Raw genomic sequence first — 16,152 nt, 5'->3', positions numbered from 1 at the left:
CATATAGAAGGCTCCAACCTTCACTTCTTTTCCAGCTACTACTGGAAGGGAGCTCCAGCCCCTTGGCTCTTGTACTAGCCGATATGTTTACCAGTACGTAGGTGCCGACCTACAGAAGGCTACGATCTTCACTCATTTTCCAGCTGGTACTGGAAGGGACCTCCAACCCCCTGGCTCTTGTACTAGCCAATATGTTTACCAGTACGTAGGCACTGGCCTACAGAAGGCTACGACCTTCTCTCTTCCTCCAGGGACCACGTTTCATAAACTTTCATACTGGATACTCCTGGAACACAACATCCACTTTGAAAGCCATGTTTCATCCAATTTTCTTACTGGACCCATAAACAACATTGAAGTTCAAAATCAATCACCACTGCAATACAACCATTGCATTAACAATCATTGAATACTAAATCATCAATCCTTGAATCACCCAACAATTGAATCACTGAAGCCCTGTCATCAAAACACAATCACCAAAACATAGAGTAGAACCCAGAACTCTACAACAACCACTAGAACCAACTATAAATTCAGATATCATAGTTCATAATGTATACGCTACTCTGATGAGCCGAACCAGCGTGTATATGTGCTTTCATCAAAGTGAACCCACGTACAGATCTGCAAATACTAACTTAAAATCTTCACATCTATTTCAGAATTCAGTCATACCCAAATGATAACATTTGTAGAATAAAACATGCATCAGTATTCAAATCTAGTCTATCCATGATCAAACCACATAATGATAATACATTCCAAACCTTAAGATCCCAATCCATCATCCATCATCATCCACATAGGTGCATCCTTGGTTTAGATCAAGCAAAGCATCACAAACCCATAACCTGCATACTAGATCTCACACTTCATCAAATATTCAATACTTGCACGCCTTGGCCTAATGATCTTCTCCTCCTTTTATAGTTTGTATGCCTTTCTCAATACCATGGACCAAAACCACTTAGGACCAATACCTTGGACCAAATACCTATGGTCAATACCTCGGACCAAATACCTATCGTCAATACCTCATACCAAATACCTTGGACCAATACCATGGATCAAAATACCATGGACCAAATACCTTGGACCAATACCATGGATCAATACCATGGACCAAAACTTAGTTTTCCAAGATATACACATGTTTCCTTCTGTGAAAGTGCGTGTGTACGTTATACACTCCTTTTGGTTTGTTAACCCGCGTGTATACGCTCCTTTGTTAAGGTGAACCTGCGTATACCTCTTTTTCTTCATTCTTTGTAGTCTGATCATTAATTCTTTGTTATTGACCTGTTGCACTGTGATTTGTCATCTAAGTGAGTTGCCATCAAGGACAACACCTGTATCATAATGCCAACAATCTCCCCCTTTGGACTTGATGGCAACAACCACACCAAGTCACTCTCCTCCTTTGACATCAAGGGCAAAGGGCGAACTAAGATATTCTCTCCCTTTGACATACATTATGTTGTTCATGCTCCCCCTAAGTACATGCTGAAATCTCTGATTGAGCTCCCCCTTTGTACATGCTGAGATGCACTAAACCATCGATGCTCCTCCTGAGCATATGCGGAGTCTGCAAAACTATTTTCTATAAGAATAGCATGACTCTATAACTCAACTAAGTGAGTATGACCTTATCACCAATGACTCATACATACATCAATCTCCCAACCAAATGGGGATATACCAAATGTTTATACATGACTGAAATAGAAATTATTACATCATCCTTCCCATGCATAGTGGGGTTACCAATTACATCATATGACTCATGGGTCCTTAAAAGATATACATGACATTTAGACCAAAGACCTAAACAAGACCATGATAGTCATCAACGACTATCATACACCATATATGATCTGCACCATAAGCATCTGTCAGCAACATCAGGATCAACATCCTGTACATTTCCATCATCCAAGGATTCACCTGAATCAAAACAATTTTGTGGATTAAGCAATATAAGCATCTTCAAGTACCAAGATCTTCTAACATAATGCCAACAATGCATTATTCGAAGCATATTCTCCCCCTGAACTTGTTTCATCTGTTCACTGTCAGATCTAATCATGCATATATTAGCAAGAAGTATCAAGGCATCATCATCAATCAGATATACGTCAAGTTAAAAAGGACTTCTAAATAACATCTTATGAGTACCAACACATTTCCACACATCATCAGCAGATTGTAACCATCATCAAACACAGCAAATAATTGACCGAACCATATCAGACCCCTTTTCCTGAGTCTGTCCCTCTACTTTTTCCACAAAACACCATATACGTGACTGTGCAGCTTCTAAATCATGTATATATGCGACTTCTCTTCATGAAAATTGCGTATGAGATTTAGAATACTGAAGTTTCCCACTTTCAGCTCCCTCTGAGTCTGTCATGTCTGTATACTCTGCTATGCCACATCTTTCTAACTATACTTCCTTTTTCTTCCATATCTTTGAGTGTGATGATGTTTTCTCCCTTTAGTATGGTGGCCGAAATCTTTTCCTGCATTCCTTTGCTACATGTCCAAGCTTGTTACATGCATAACATCTTACATGTTTCATATTCCTTCTATAGCAGTCAATGGCTTTGTGACCAAACATATTGCAAGAAAAAAAATATCTGTTAAAGTACCTAGAACATGATGATCTTTCTGTGTGACAGTCTTGAACCATTCTACTTCTGCATCTGGCTGCAACATGTCCAAAATTATGACATATGAAACATTCAACATTATTCATCAGAGGAAATAACCATCTATCACTTCCACAGTTAGGAGTAAAAGATTTTCTTTGAAGACTTTCTTTCCTTGGTTGTCGATGGGGTTGGCCTCTCATCTCCTTGTTGAGCATTTCAGATTTTGCATTAGAGTTCCTTGCCTCACCTTCTGAGCTAGATTCACTTCCAACAAATTCATGAAAACCAAGACCAGTTTTGATGGTAGGATACTTTTGACTACTAAGAATATTATCCAAAATCTTAGTATTGTCTTGAAATCGTAACAGTTTATCCTTTTCTCCTAATTTACCTTTTAAGATATTTACCTCAACCTGATGTTATTCTTCCATTTTTAGATATTTCTTCTTCAAGATTTCTTCAGCCTTTCGTCCTTCTTCCACTTGTTGCCTTAGTCTGAGAATCTCATTTTCTTGTTCTTTATCTACTTGATGTAGTTCTTCATTTTGATTATTTTCAAGATCTTCTTTTAGAGAGAGGATCCTAGCTACATAGTAATTCTAATCATTTATTTCATTTCTTAATGATATCACTTCATCCTGCAGCTGCTTCCTTATTTTGTTTCCTTCCTCCATCTGAGCTTTTAATCTGGTAACTTCTTCTTTGAAGGCACACTCCCTTTTGTTAAATAGATCTTGTTGATATCTAAATTTATCTGATGCTTCAGTTGCTTCTTCATCTTCAACCTGAGGTGATTCATAATCTGAATCCTTCCTTCCACCTAATGGCCAATTGTCTCTCCTGCTATCACTATTCCTTTGAGCTGTATTCTTCTTCTGAGGTGCTTTATTCTTTAGCTTCTTTCCCATTATTTCTATGGATCTCCTTCAATTGATCAAGCTTGTACCAAAGGACCTGCTCTGATACCAATTGTTGGAAATAATACTGAGAGGAGGGGGGGGGTGAATCAGTATTAGTAAGTAAATAACTTTTTCTTCAAATTCATATAAGCTACTTTAGTTAAGAGAACTCACGTGTACACGCAACTGTGTTTAAGGAAACTAGCGTATATCCAACAAACTTATGATTTAGTTAATTCATCATATGTTGATCTTTAATCAATGCATCAGAACTTCATTAACCATATAAACAGTAACCAGGTGCAGTAAAAATAGAACAGACCATTACACATAAGAAACACACATGAACACCAAGGTTTAAGGTGGAAACCCAATGCGGGACAAAAACCACCTGTTGTTGTCTTCTTGAATATAAGAAAAACCTGTTTACAATCTTGTATTGGTGCAGACTCATACCAATACACAGGCACCCACCTGCAGAAGGCTACAACCTTCTCTCATTCTCCAGCTTCTACTGGAAGGGAGATACAACCCCCTAGCTCTTGTACTAGTCGATCCGTTTACTAGTACGTAGGCACCAACCTACAGAAGGCTCCAACCTTCACTCATTTTCCAGCTGCTACTGGAAGGGAGCTCCAACCCCCTAGCTCTTTCACAGGCCAATACGTTTACCAATACGTAGGCACTGACCTACAAAAGGCTACGACCTTCACTCATTTTGCAGTTGCTACTGGAAGGGAGCTCCAACCCCCTAGCTCTTGTATTGGCCAATATGTTTTCTAGTATGTAGGTGTCGGCCTATAGAAGGCTATGACCTTCTCTCTTCCTCCAGGGACCACGTTTCATAAATTTTCATACTGGATACTCCTGGAACACAACAACAACTTTGAAGGCCATGTTTCATCCAATTTTCATACTGGACCCATCAACAACATTGAAGCTCAAAATAAATCGCCACTGCAATACAACCATTGCATTAACCAATCATTGAATACTCAATCATCAATCCTTGAATCACCCAACAACTGAATCACTGAAGCCCTGTCATCAAAACACAGTCACAAGAACATAGAGTAGAACCTAGAACTCTGCAACAACCACTAGGACCAACTACAAATTCAAATATCATATTTCATAATGTATACGCTACTCTGATGAGCCAAACCAGTGTGTATATGTGCTTTTACCAAAGCGAACCCGCGTACAGATCTGCAAATACTAACTTAAAAGCTTCACAGCTATTTCAGAATTCAGTCATACCCAGATCATAACATTTGCAGAATAAAACATGTGTCAATATTCAGATCTAGTCTATTCATGATCAAACCACATACTGATAATACATTCCAAGCCTTAATATCCTAATCCATCATCCATCATCATCCACATAGGTGCATCCTTGGTTTAGATCAAGCAAAGCATCACAAACCCATAACCTGCATACTAGATCTCACACTTCATCAAATATTCAATACTTGCACGCCTTGGCCTAATGATCTTCTCCTCCTTTTATAGTTTGTATGCCTTTCTCAATACCATGGACCAAAACCACTTAGGACCAATACCTTAGACCAAATACCTAGGGTCAATACCTAGGGTCAATACCTAGGGTCAATACCTTGGACCAATACCATAGATCAAAATACCATGGACCAAAACATAGTTTTCCAAGATATATGCGCTTTTCCTTCTGTGAAAGTGCGTGTGTACGTTATATGCTCCTTTTGGTTTGTTAACCCGCGTGTATATGCTTCTTTGTCAAGGTGAACCTATGTATACCTCTTTTTCTTCATTCTTTGTATTCTGATCATTAATTCTTTGTTATTGTCCTGTTGCACTATAATCTATCACTTAAGTGAGTTGCCATCAAGGACAACACTTGTATCATAATGCGAACAGGGAAAAACATGATGGGAGGGCCACAAGGATCCTCAAGTCATTTGTCATCACCTTGGTCCAAATTAGGGGCATCAAATACCTTGCCTTTCTTTCTCAACACTTGACATCCCCGATTTGTACAAACTCACCAATGACCCCATCTATCACAACTTAATTTGGCCTCCAATCCTACAAAAGAGTCCCACAGACATCCCAAAGTTCGAAGGGAAACAATGGGAGGATCCAGGTATGCATATCACCACCTATCATTTATGGTGTGTTTTTGACTCCATGGTGGATGATATTCTCAGGCTTCGGCTCTTTCCCCACACCCTTACTAGCAATGCAGCCAAGTGGTACACTGAGTTACCATGCATGTCAGACAATACATTTGGCACTTTAGTGATGCAATTTTTAAAGCACTTTTAGCTACCCATCCACTATGAAACTAGGACGGAACTCCTTACTTCTTTATGTCAAGACACCACCACCCACATCTCTGATCACATCCATGAATGAAGACGTAGGTAGAGACTAGTTAAAGCTCCCCTCCCAGATTATCTATTAGCGAATTAGTTTTGTAAATATCTGCTCCCTCAAATCGCTAAGGATGTTTCCTTAGGTGGTGCGGTCACGAAATACCAATCCCTTCATCGTGCCCAACACTTAGATTTAATTTATTCATATTCTAGCATAGTATACGATGTCATTCCCAACGCCCCTAGAAACTCCAATGCTCTTGCTACTCAGCAACCCAGTGCACACGTTGATGGTATTATCGGCGCTACCTCCGAGGCTGTTGTGAAACAACTTAGCGGTCACATTTCCCAATTGTCAATTGACCCCACTACCCAATCGACTACTCTTCCTACCGTTGTGATAAAGTCTGTGTAGTCTACACAAAAATCCGGTGGTAAGAAAATGAAGAACAAGAAAAAGACCACTCCTTCTGAAGAGCAGTCAGCCAAGTAGTCCAACCCAAAGCAGAAAGTTGTTACACCTCTTGACAGTGGAAAGGACAAAGTTGTCAAGTTCCCTTATGCGGAATACCATATGACACATCGTTGTCTATGTCTCCATGAATGCACAGATTTCCTTGCTCAAAAGGACACCAGCCAGACCCCCGCAGTCCTAAACAACCCTTTCCCTACTGTTACACATCATTTTTTCACTATCCCTGTTCTCCCCATCCATGATCTTGGAGGACCTCTACAATGTACCCAACATGCTTTCCTGTCATGAAGAAACTCCCATTGTGTCCCTCTTCATGAGCAGAACAATTCCATTTTGCATCATTTCCCAAAAATCTTCTGTTTATCCCAGTTTACAAGACCGACGCTAATGACTCGTGTCCTCATAGTGCCAATATGCACGGTTTACAATTGTCCCTAGCACCGATCGGATCGACTCAGCCCTTTCTTCGTCACATCAATCCTCTTTTGGAAAGTTTTTTAAATATGGAGCCAAAGCTTCCATCTCTAGAAGCTTCATAATGGAAATCTAGTAAATGGTTTAGGCCGGATGGAGTCGTGAACATCAGTTTGGACTCCTTTCCCCTATTAGGATGGAACTAATCCAAGAGATAAGGCCTTCTCCCATGAGAAGAGGAACCATCTCCCCTCCATCCCAGCTATATAAACTTCTCTCTTTCCCAAGCACAAGCTAGATTTTAGTCCTAATTAAGTTTTGTCTGAGGTTTTGATTTTGCAGTGGTCAACAAGCTACCCATAGTTTGTAGTTTTCTAGTTTGTGTTTAAGGGAGAATTGTGAGTTTGGTTTGGTGTGAAGACTAGAGGGAAGAGCCTTGAGACTATCATTGTTGAGGCTATCCATGAGATGCTAGCAGAAGTGTGGGAACCCGGATATGTCAAAGGAGAACGGAAACTTCAAGACATCGGTTGTAATCTGTTCTTGAACTAATATAGATGCAATTATCGATTGATTTCCTACATGAAACGTCATCTCACATGTTTATGGCTTAATGTTTCTTGACCTGTTAAGTAGGCTGAATATAATATTGTATGCTATTACGTTCGTTGTTTGTTGCTGTTTGCTTGTTTCAGGTCTACGAAGGAAGGAAATGAAAGATAGTTGGAGCGAGGATGCAGGATCATCACCAAGCAGAATAGCGTTCTAAGAGGTAGGCCCTCTTAATTGGTTCTAGCCTAAGTAAATCTTCCATAGATTGTTTGTTTGTGACTAGACCCGCTCTCTTAGGCTAGAGGAATTGTTTGTGTCCACACTTAGAATTTACCCGCATCAAAAATTGGCGACTCCATTGGGATCCAATCCTTCTATTTGATTGATTGTAATTTCATGGTTTTGTGTGAACTTTTCTAGTATCACCATTTCCCTCTAGTATTCTCTGCTTTGCCTTGTTTACTGCTCTAGGTTTGAAATTTATAGTAGCAAGTCTGGTTTTTACCTGAATAAATTTTTATTTTTTCCTTTGAATCCTCGGCCAACCCCCCTCTGGCGCTTTTTGTTAGTTAGGAAGTCGTGCTGATGCATGTAGGTGGAGATTAGGGTTTGCCCCAAATCTCAACCAGTTTGTCTTGCTCTCTTGATTTCTACCTCTTAGCTTATTTTAGTCTATTTCTCCCTGACTGGAAAGCTTGATTTGGCTTGGTTTGTGTGCTTGTTGGTTTGCCTTCTTTTGCTTGATTTCTTGAGTCTTTGGATGGTTAGTGGGTCTAGGACATCTAGCTTGTCATCCATCGCGCTGATTGTGAACCCAAGTTGTCAAGTTGTTGGTAAATTTACTCCTCGCATTTCGTTTGTAGTCCTCTTATTTGTTTGATCTCCATAATTCAAGTTTGGAGAGTTTCTTTTGATTGTTAAAATGTCTCTTTTCTTGCATAGATCACGTTGCTTGTCTTGTTTTTGGTAGATTTATTGCGTCATTGGTTTGGAAGAATTTATTTTTGTGTCTTTTCATTTGTTTCAGGATTAATTGTCTTGAAAAAAATTTCATTGAAGTGTTTTGAAAAAAAATCATTTTTTGTCATTTCATGAAAAGTACACAATTATAGTTTGCTGCATCAATATGTTACATTAGTTAGCATCATTGAAGACTAAAGTTGCATTGGCATTTTAAAACAAAGAGAATTCTCTTTACCTTTGGAAGGACTGCTTGAAGTGCACTTGTTAGGAAAATAGGAATTGGGAAGCGTTTTTTTCATTATTTTGTTTACAAAAAGTACAGTGAAAAAATCATTTTTCTTTCAGTTTCTTGGTTGTTTTCATTTGATTTTGTTTTCTACCCTCTCCACTGTAAACAATTCATCAAATTGAAAGAGTCTTGTCTCATTTAGCTGCATACAAGATTTTTTCAAGTCACATCGATAAGGCCCAAAAACCGAGACATAGTTCAAGATAAACATTAAAATGAACTCAATTAACCTAAGGCGCATTTGAAACCTAATGATCACATCTAGAAGGTCTAGGCTAGAGACATGTTCTAGCATCTTTAAACCTCACAATTGTCATTCGATTTGGCACTAAACAATGCTAGTATGGATTTGTGCTCCCTGTACAGTTGAGTATATAAAGGGAGACTCCACTAAACTGCAATCCTTTATCCATAGGAAGCCAAGTCTGCTGCCTTGTAAACATGATACACCGAACACAACATTCAGGGAGATCACCTGCCCATACTTCTCGGTTCACGTGGAGGCATTCTACAATTCACGGTTACCTAGTAATCCTTTTTACCTATATCATTCTGAGTAGTCATTTGATCTTTTTTACTCTTTAAGCTTAAAAGATCATCCAAGCACTTGTCCTTTCGAGCTCGCTTCAAATCTAAAGTGATAGAGTCACCTTTGCTTCTTTATCGACTCTTAAAACATGAAAGAGCGCTAGTTTGTTTATGCATCTTAAAAAATTGCTGCCCACGGTCTCATAACATCCCTGTTAGTCTTTTCTAGACCAAATAGTGAGTATTCCTTTTAAAGTACATTTAAAGCCTTGGAATTTATCTCTCTGCTCCTGTTATTTGAGACAAAGCCATTTTGGCTGAACTGTTTAGTTCACCTAGTTCCTCTTCCTCTCCTTCGTCTAAAAGATTGTCTGAGGAGCCATTTCCTAAATTAACGCAGTCACTTGAGGACCAAGGTGTTGAACTTGGAATTATTCTGAGCATTCAAACTTTGTCATCACATCGTCCACCTCCCTCAGATATTGGGTCACTTTCTGATATTGGCTTGGAATCTCCTAATAATCCTATCCAAATTCCTGAGAGTTAGCCGACCCCTGACGGTTAACTTGGACTGGTTGTTTATCCTCTGAATCCTTTGTTTGACCATGTTGTGATATCACCACAACGTCTGTACAGTCCGTATGATCAGCGAAGTATTCCTTTCGAATTATCCCCTCGAACATCTTTGGTCATTCTTTGTCGCTTGTTTCCACCCACCCATGGAACTCGAAGGTGAATTTCCAGTCTCCTCTCTGGGTCACTCGAAGGTTTCCACTCCACATATTGTCAAAGAGGAAGAAGATCAGTTTCCTTCGAAATGTTTCCCCTACACGGGAAGCATTCCCATTAGTGTTTATTGGAAATTACCTCCTAATTTTATGACTTTAGCATAGTTGGTCTCAAGTACACCTAGTGCCTCTTCACTTTATCATAATCTTGTTTGGGCATTTGGCGCAATGCCTACCATGGGTCCATTCATTCTGAATCCAACCCCCCAACAGATGCTAATTTCTGCAGTTACTTTAGTCCTGGTGCATCCCATCGTTCTGAAACCTCTTGTCTTGTCAGTCCAAGTCACCTGTCTGGTGCAACCGATGGTCTCGAGTCCTACCTCTATTAGTCCTTCGGTCCCTCTAGTAAGTCAAAACGTTGTGCCACCACCTGGAGGGTAGAATCTAAATGTCTCTATGTCTTCGGCCACAACTAATGTGAGTAGCTCGCATTCCAACAGGGTTGGGGTGAACCAAACTTCTTCTGGTGTTATTCAAAACCCTGTTGGTCCTACTGGATCAAGCAATGTCTAGTACCAACAGGTCCAAAATCTCGTTGGCCCGTCTGGGTCAAGAAATTTCCAGTATCAACAGCCTTATGAGGCTCAGGTTCAATACCAAACTCTTTATGTTCCATTTTGTTCCCAAGGAATGGTAAATCCACCTTACATCCTTGAGCCTGGGTAGTATGTTCAGCCTCGTCCAACCACCATTCCCAGTGGCTATGGCCAGATACAATTCGGAAATTTTCAAGGTTTCAATCCAGGAACTGTCCAAGTACCCTTGTAGCCACAAGGACAACCTCTGCAGCAACAAGGACAACCTTCGGTGCAGCAAGGGTCATCCATGTAGCAGCAGGGTCTGATGATGCAACAGCAAGGACCATTGTAATAGACACAGAGGCAACCCTCATAGTAGTTACAGCAAACCATGCAGCCGCAATGCAGTATGTTTAGTAAACCTCCCAACCTATGTCCTCACAAGCCCAACCTTTGTAGTTGTAGGGACAACTTTTGTAGCCACAAGGTCAGCCCTCACAACAATAAGGCCAACTCAGGCAACAACAACCCTTATATACATATCAACAGGGTCAACCTTTGCAAGGACAAGGTCAGGGTCAAGTCTTGCAGCAACAAGCCCCAAATCCTCATGTCCAAGGGCAACAGGCTAAAAATCCTCTTTCCCAAGGACAGCAGGTCCAAAATCCTTATGTCTGGGGCCAATAGGTTCAAAACCCATATGCCCATGGATAGCAGGTGCAAAACCCATATGTCCAGGGTCAACAAACTCAACATCCTTTTAACTTGTATGTTGCTTATCAACAGCCTATGGCTAGATAATTTCAAGGCTTTCAAGGTCAAAATCCTCCCTACGGGCAAGGTAACCTACAGTGGGATCAAAATCAAATGCCCTATGGACAGAACCCTCCACTAAAGGGACAAAATCCATACTAGCAAGGATGGGCTCCTCTATTTGGACCCGCTTATCGACCTCTAATGCCTTTCAATACTTAATTTCCATTCTTGGCTACACTAGAGTTGCCATATGCGTCTCGAATCACGAATAATCCAATTCTTCATTCGCCCTATTAGCCTCCAGTCCCATCCAAGATCCCGAGCGATTGTCCAAAGTTTGATGGGAAAGAAAAGGAAGATCCTCAAGCCCATGTGATGATGTATCACCTATGGTGCTCTTCGAATTCTTACATTGACGACTCTATTCGTCTCTATCTTTTCCAACGAACCCTCACAAGCACTGCAGCCAAGTGGTACATCGAGCTTCCTCGAAGTACTTATTATGACTTCAACTCTTTAGCCATGGCTTTCCTCACACACTTTCAATTTCTAGTTTGCTATGAACCTGACACCTATTTTCTTACATCGCTCAAGCAAAATACTATGACCCACATCTCTGATCACATTCATGAATGGAGACGTAGGTGTCACCTGATCAAATTCGAGATTGCTGATTAGTTACTAACCAAATGGTTTACCAAATCATTCGTTGCTCCAATTTCTCACGATATCGCTATGGGTTGGTGTGTCACGGAGGAGAAAGACATTGATCGTGCCCAATGCTTAGATCTCGTTTAATCTCAGTATGGCACTTTGTATGAGTTATTACCCAATGCTCTAAGGCCATCATCTAATCCAACAACATCAAAGTCATGGGCTATGCCTCCTATTAATGGAGTAATTGGTTCAATATCCTAGGCCCCTACAAAATTTTCTTCCAAACAGAAGTCGGCCTCAAACACTTCTTCCAATGATCCCTCTCAAAATCCACCTAGCCCTGGTAAAACCTCAGAGGTCCACATTGTTCAGTCTACCGCAGTGGACAAATCCTCAACAGGTAAGAAGAAAGGCAAAGGCAAAGCTAAATTCGATGCCCCAAAATAGGGTCCTCCTAATTCGTCTGCTGGTGATGCTTCCCAACAAAACCCTAAGTATCTGTGCCTCATTAGTGAGGAGGATCATTATACTAAGGATTGTCTCAGATGATCCAAAGTTAGTCGTTTTCTCAAAGGGACCCCAGCTGTCCTAAAAGAGTCATTTCCGTCCCAGTAGACCCAAATGGTAGACCAGCCTCAATCATCTACTTCCTCAAGTTCACAAGTTTTTATGATGAGTACACCCATTAATGTGGCTACTAGATCAAAAGATTATCAAACTCCCTCGACAACACGAAAATAAAAAGAAGTTGCCCCTTCTTCTTTTGCCCCATCAAGTTTTGGTCCTCTTCATATAGAGTGACCTAACCCTGATTCCACCGTTCGACCACCTTCTCGAGGTGTGCTGCAAAAGTCCCCATACAATCCCAATGCTCCCGCCACTCAACACTATAATATTATTGAGGATTTGGCTCAGGTGCCATTGGGCTATGTCTGCCCTTGAAGTACTTCAAAGTTGTTCATCTCAATGGAAATCATTACTATTGGCTATTGGGGGTATTGATCCTATTGATTCCGGTCTTATATGTTTTTATCTAGAAAACCATGTTCTGTGTCTTCCTCATCAGATTTCCTTTCTCATTCAGGTCATCATCAATGAGAAAAACATTCACAGAACCGTCATTGATGAAGGTGCTTCCACCTGCATCATGTTCATTTCTTGTTGGAAGGAAATTGGTTCTCCTACTTTGAACCAGTCCCCTAACACTTTGGAAGCTTTTGACGGGTGCAATTCGCAACCATTCGGTGTGTTACCCAACCTTGCCATTACTTTGGAAGGCAAGATAGTGCACATCAAGGTAGAGATTGTTGATGCTAATCTCAATTCTAATCTTCTACTCGAACGAAGTTGGACCCATGCCATGCATGTTGTAGCCTCCTCCTTGTTCCGTGTGATTCATTTTCCCCATCAAGGGAAAATAGACACAATTGACCAACTGTCCTTTTTTTCCTCTTCCTCCTCAGATGGAAATGTTCCATATGTCAAGAAAATTGATGCTCCTTATGATAATGTGGGGTTGGGAATCTTTAAAGATCCTACTCTGATGGGCATCTTTCCACTCCCACCTCCCCATGTTGCCTCTATTAACATGATTTCGGTCAAGTCTGATCCTTGGGTCATTCCTTCTCCCGATCTTGTTGACACATGGGGTGAGGTAATGTTGTTAAGTCCTACCGAAATAAATTATGTGGATATTGTTTTGGCCTCTCCTTCGGTATCCTCTACTCATCTTGTTTCAAGTTCATCTCTCGACTTGTTTTCTCAATCCCCGTGGCTTCATTCTGACCTGGCGGTCATGTCTATGTGTCTTGATAATTTCTCTTCTCTGATGCCTATTGACATGTCAGTTTCACCTGCCATTGTCAAGCTCTTTCAACTGAGGGCACCTTTATCCCTTCATGGATTCAGGATTTTTCTCCCTCCTTCAGTTTTTCCCAATTGCCATTATTGTAGTGGGGTTTTCATCTGACTCGTACCCCTCCCTCACCCAGGGAGCATGGGGGAAATTCCTTATATGAGTTCTACTCTATTATTTGGTTGAGTCAATGCTTACTCGTAATGTCAATAATAAAACTCCAGTGTTCATCTGTGGTGATTGATTACCCGAGTCCCGGCATGGGCTCTCTCAAAAAGTACTATGCTTAGGTCATCTTGCATGGCTACTTTTGTACAATAAGTGTGTCATTCATTTTTGTGCAGTGTGGTTTGGTGTGTTGTTTTGCAAGAAGCATTCCTGCTTATTATGTTTTTTCCTGCTTTGTAGATTTCGATGTCTCCTCACATCGGTTTCGCTGATGGTGCTTGCCGATGTACTTGGAACCTATCATCCATAGAATGGGCCATTTATGAACCCCATGATGAGTTGATCAATCTTCAAGGAATTTATCTAGGTCAAACAACTAATAACATCGTTGAGTATAGCGCAACTATCGAATTGTTGTCAGAAGCTATCACTCTTGGCATCCGGGATTTGGTTGTCAACCTTGGTTCACGGCGTGTCGTTCTTCAACTCAACAAGAAATATTCCATCAGAAACCCTAAGATATTGAGAATGTATCTACGTATTCGTATATTGGAGAGAAATTTTGATTACATTACATATCATCATATTCCTAGAGATATGAATACATTGACAGATGTATTAGCTAATTATGGGTTGGATAGACATTTGCGAAACATGTAAAAATAAAAAACAAATCATTTGTATCATAGTAAGCAGGAAGATATATCATATATGTGTATGTGTGTGAATAATGTTTGTCATACATCAAAGCCTCAAAAAATAATTTGTGTGTCCAAATTAAATCGGTGGCTCGCAGACCCCAAAAATATGGAATGCTAGACCTATGCACTAAATAGCATGATGCTCGTGATAGCATGTAACTACTCTGACTATGTGAGTTAGCAGCCAGTGGATCCGATCTGACACCCCCACCATATGCCTCTGGTACTGGCATGGGATATCACCCATCCAAGCATACTCTGGGATCCCATGGGTCAAACCCTCAAGATTCCACACAATCTCCTCCTTATTGTCACTCCCCTCCTCATAAGGAGTGACATAAAACTGTCGAGCAACGTGCGTGGAAATCGGGGACATCCTGGCAAGGTGTTTTGGTCCAACATCTACATTCATAAAATTGAAGTGTCATGAACACATATATTTCAAAAATAGTAAAAACATCAAAAACTAAAAAATTGTTTGTTTTTACCTCCATCATCAAAATCCTCTCCTTCTGGGAGCAACATATCCGGATCTCCGTAGAAGTCAATACCACTTTAGGGCCAATCCTCAACTACAATCAGCTGTTGGCATAGCCATGAGAGGAAGTTAGGCTTGTAGCACATCTGTTGGCCCCCCGTAGCCCTGGGCATCAACTCGCTCCAATGCACCATCCATGGGTCTTGTGGAATAGACGGATCCACCTCAGTCAGCTGGTATTGGAACAGTGGAACCCGCTCCAAGAAGAAGGTCACTAGCACAGACCCAAAGCAAAATTGCTTCAGGTTTCTCGCCTTAGCTTTTGATAGTTGGTGCTTCATGTTGATTTTCATAGATTCTACCTAGTTAAAAATGGTGGGTGTTGTGCACTAGATAGCATATGGGAACTTTGACTTGTTAGTCTCATGTGGCGCTTAGGACCCGGCCACTCTGTTTATGGTCAATAGTAACACTCTCAACACAAGATCTCGAACAGTTGCAATCTCAATCTTGCCACTCTTAGACTTGAGAGCTTCTGGGCAATGTTCGACAAGTAACATGGAAACACTTACCCCAATCAGCCTCGACCCATATAGGTTGACTAGTTCCCCTCTCTAAGATATTCCTGTGATGAAATAAATATTTGAAGTCTCCAACTCCAACTCTTGGTCACTAATGATAAAAATTTCCTGATTTATGTCCTAGAGACCAATTAGGTACTGTAGCAGCTCAGGTTGAGCTCGCATCCCTGGTGTAAGAAAGAATTTGAGGAGCCCACAATTTCTCAAAGCCTCCAAGAAATTTGGATCAGCTATGGCTTGGGTGTTGATATCCACATGCTCTCTTTCTTTCCAATCCACTATTTTTGGCAATTTTCTTCCTACTAAAACAATTCAATCAAGTCAATGATCATTTTTTGACAGAGAAATTTGGATTCAAATGGTAAAATTGAGCAACAACATGTAACTTTTTTGTTCACAGCATCAGCGCATCTATTTTAAAAATAGTGGCGCCAACGACACGGCTGGCAGTTTTAGCCACCCCCGATTGGCGCAATTTCATGCCCGGAAATCGCGCTGATAGAGGGTGATTCT

This window comes from Pinus tabuliformis, chromosome X (genome assembly GCF_031772625.1).
Source record: "Pinus tabuliformis cultivar Carrire ecotype Pingquan chromosome X, CPIR1, whole genome shotgun sequence".
NCBI lineage: Eukaryota > Viridiplantae > Streptophyta > Pinopsida > Pinales > Pinaceae > Pinus > Pinus tabuliformis.
The sequence above is the reverse complement of the archived record's forward strand: the minus strand, read 5'-3'. Positions refer to the sequence as shown.